Genomic DNA, 4,430 nt, shown 5'->3' with positions numbered 1-4,430 from the left:
TATTTCCAAAAAATGGCTTCAGAAATGAACAAGCTTAATTAAGCATTTAATGATACTTGATTTAAATTTGGCAATTTTAAATCGCCAAAATGAATAAAATCATTATTTGAGCAAGAAAAAATTAAACTATCTAAAATAGAAAAATATTTAAAGAGTTTTCCTCTTCTTTTACCTCGCCTTTATCACAACTACTTGAGGTAGGTCACCCTTATCCAAAACTTTCACTTGAAACAATCTCCCACATCATCTACGCACAGATTAGCCGTCTTCTATTGGATTAAGAACATCCCTTTATCTTTTTATATCAGTACCATAATACTATACCTCCATTTTTTTGACATTTTCCCATATAATACAATTTTATTAAAAAGATTCATTTCATGCTAACCTTAAATTTGTCATACTTTCTACTAGCACTTCATCTGGTTCTACTGCTTTATTCTTTTTTATTGATGCCACAGCCTACCATACCTCTTTCTCCCTAATTTAATCTACCAGTCACTTATTCTATGAGATATCTTCTAATGTCTCTTTGGATACTCTTCATTCAGATATTTTTCAAAATACTCTTTCCACCTTTTTTTCACATCATCATCGTTCGTTTGCACCCTATTATCATTACTTTTTTGTCACTTACTTTAGCCAAACTAGACTTTTTTCACCTTCCTTTATTTCTAGCAAGTAAAACAACTCATAATACTTCTTAACTTTTACCTTATTTAATGCACATTGAGATTATTTATAAAAACGCTTGCACTTCATACAATCTTCTCTCATTTAGCTCTTTTGCTATACTTTGAACTGCTTTTTCTTACTCTCTATGATTTTCTGATCGTTCTCATTCCACCAACAGGTTTCCTTGTTTTAAAAACTTTTTTTTCTTTTCTTCTTCCAATTTCATCACCGGATACTCGATTTTTCTCCTGTGTTCTTTTTGTTTTTGTATACTCTCTTCCCACTACATCACAACTCAATTATCATTAGTCTATGTTATGTAGTTATACTCTTGCCTCTTCCACATAAAATGATCAATCTGTTATCTATTACTCCCACTCTTAAAAGTTATATAATGTTAAACCCTATTCCTAAAATAAGTATTAACCACAGTAAGTACGATACGATGGCAACCTCATTCTTGTCATTAAAACTATACCTTCCATGTACTATTTCATATCCTTATCCCTATATTGATTATATTCTGTCACTTTTCCTAACTACTTTTACTACTTTACTTTTTACCTTCTCATCCATTATTATCCCTATATCATTCTTTGTATTGGTCTTAACTAAGTATATAATTTTATAACCCTTACCTATTTCACTTGTTTCTTCTCCATTCCACTTATTTTTATTTTTTAGGTCTTTTTCGTCTGAAACTACTTTATTTCTATCGACTGTTGTCCCCGCGTAAATCCAAGGTGAAACAATCTGTCTAAATTCTGTTCATGACTCATACTTTTTGAAAAAATTTTACACCAGCTGTCATCCTAATGTCGACCTCATTAGTCGCCTCTTACGATTAGCAGAGGGGCCAGTCTATCAAGCAGATATTATTATAAACATTTTTGATAAAAATGTATCGCATTTTCTATCTAAAGTCAAAACAGCATTATCTTCCGTAATACACAAGTCACACTATAAACTTAAATGAAATCGAACATTTTAACCAAACCCAGAAACATCAGCAATAATGTTTTTTTTACTGTAACGTTATTGTGAAATATTTGTCTAAAATTCTAAAATTAAAGATTTTTTTCCAATATTTGGTTACTATATGTTCAACTAGATAATTTTTTTTTACTATATTCGTAACATTTCTGTTAATTTTGGTCATTCAAATTTTGAAATAGTCAAAAAAATTTTTTACTGTTAAAATAATTTTATATTTCTTGTTTATTATAATATAATTTTTTTTTTTTTAATATTTATCTTAGTAATAAAATGTTAAGAAAATATTTTTAATTTTAGAGTAATATCTAGCTAGATAAAATTTATGTACCTCAGATGTATTGATCAGTAATATGGGTTCTGTGAGAGTTGATATTTTTATGAACAGATAAAACGTAAATCAGTGCCTTCTTACCTTGGATTTTTAGTTTCGATGCAAAACTAAAAATTCAATCAAACTTTGTTAAAAATCTATTCAGCGGGGGTATTATAATTAAGAACCCATTGTTAATTTCAGGTGAAACCCAAAATCATATTTTTAGAAATTATTTATACAGCTATTAGTTACCAAAAAATTCGGAATAATATAAAATGGTAAAAGAGTTTTTTTTTTTTAATTAATAAATTAAATTAATAAAGAAAAATTATTTAAATTTGTAGTTTTAACCTATTATCATACCAAATATATATTGGCAATATATACTTTATTAACATTAAATACGAGTGAATTTAATTGACAATATGGAGAANTTTTTTTTTTTTAATTAATAAATTAAATTAATAAAGAAAAATTATTTAAATTTGTAGTTTTAACCTATTATCATACCAAATATATATTGGCAATATATACTTTATTAACATTAAATACGAGTGAATTTAATTGACAATATGGAGAAAGTTGTCTAATTAATTTTTTAGTTGATAAAAGATAAATTTTTTTCAATTCTTGAATGTAATATTGATTGATTTAATTGATGAAAAATAATGGTCATATAAAATATAAGATATACAAATGACAGATATAAAAAAACCACTTAGTAAAATTAAGTGTAGACACAGTGTCTGTGGTCCTTTATTGATTGTTTTGAATATCTATAATATTTTTATTGTTTAAATTTTATGAACTCAATTTTAATAAAAATCAAACGAATTTTGAATTTTTTTTCCTATACTCAAAATAAACTAAGAAAAAGATCAAAAAAATTCATTTTGATGGGCGAAATTCAAACCTTGTACCACAAGCATGAAAAAATTTTATGTTACGCGGTAATCGAACATTTAATTTGTTAGTAAATAAAATTGACAATTTAAACTAATTCAAAATTTCAAAGTTGCTTTTCTTTAAAAAATTAAAAAGTATAAAATAGGTTTAATTTTACATTATTGTTAATGAGATTTTTATGAAAACTTTTGGCCGCATTACTATAATCACCTCTTGTAAGGTAATTTAAAATAAATGCCTAGTTATAGATTCTTTTTAAAGTAATAATGGTATAAAATTTACACATTAATAAATTCTTATTGAATGTTGATGAAGGGGTAGTGTGTTACCCCCTCAACCATTATTTATGACTTACTAACTAAAAAATTAGATAGGTTTAAAGTTCAAATAAATAATTTCGAATGAAAAATTAGGTGGGTAGGTCCCATAAATCCTATTATTTAATTATCCTATGTAGTTTAAACTTATTTCTTAAAAACACTTTCAAATAAATTTTTATTCAAGAATTTACTACGTTCCTTCACAAAAAAGTCGTACTTTGTTTATTAATTTTGCACCACAAAGACAAGTTCGTAAGACAAAGTTTTTTTTAATAAACTATGTTACATTAACTTTAATTTGTGATATGAATAAAAGTGTCAGTATTTCTGGATCATTTTCAAATCTTTGTCGAAAATGTTAATTTTTGGTGCAAAAGTTACTATTTTGAATTCCCCCTGTGTTAGTTAAAAGGTCAGATTTTCAAAAAAATATCCCAAATGATAGGAAAATGCTTAAGATCTATAACAAAAAAGTTTTCAAAATGTTGAAAATTGTAGATTTAAAAATAGTTTAAGTTTTGAGGGATTTCTTCCATATACTGGGTACTATGAATTCTTTTTTTTAATTTTTGAACGTAATTTCATTGATTAAATACGATTTGTGATTTCTTACCGCATTGTTCATTAAATTCGGTCCAGTAAAAACTAAGAATATATGGTAATAGATACAAAAAAATAAACACATTATAATAAAATTAATACCTTCTTAGTTTTGCATCGAAGCTCAAAACTATAGTTTTCTTTGCAAGAATAAAATTTTTTATCTTGAATTAATATAAATATTATATTTGAACTTCAGCCTATTGCTGTCACTATGGAATACATAGCTCGAGAAAGAGGTCCAATGACTACTTTAGGAGGAGTGGAAGGCCTTGGTTTTGTACCAACGATTTATGCAAACGATACCGATTACCCTGATATTCAATTCCACATGGCTCCTGCATGTTTATCATCGGACGATGGAATCAAAGTTCGTAAAATTCTGAATATCAAAGACTCTCTTTATGACAGAGTATATCGACCAATAGCAGATAAAGATGCTTGGACTATAATACCATTATTACTGAGACCAAGATCTCGAGGACAAATACGACTTAGATCTAAAGATCCTACAGTTTATCCATACATTAATGCCAACTATTTTGATGATCCTCTTGACGTAGCAACATTAGTCGAAGGCGTAAAATTAGCCATAAAAGTAAATATTTTATCTGCATGCT

General features: G+C 26.8%; 1 long non-coding RNA gene across 1 annotated transcript in view; it reads right to left on the bottom strand.

Annotated features, from left to right (window-relative positions):
• LOC126898650 (uncharacterized) overlaps positions 1 to 4,430 on the bottom strand; it is a 114,561-nt gene that overhangs the window by 109,952 nt on the left and 179 nt on the right. The window lies entirely within an intron of this gene.

This window comes from Daktulosphaira vitifoliae, unplaced genomic scaffold, assembly GCF_025091365.1.
Source record: "Daktulosphaira vitifoliae isolate Bord-2020 unplaced genomic scaffold, ASM2509136v1 Scaffold_1, whole genome shotgun sequence".
NCBI classification, from domain to species: Eukaryota; Metazoa; Arthropoda; class Insecta; order Hemiptera; family Phylloxeridae; genus Daktulosphaira; species Daktulosphaira vitifoliae.
The sequence above is the reverse complement of the archived record's forward strand: the minus strand, read 5'-3'. Positions and strand labels throughout refer to the sequence as shown.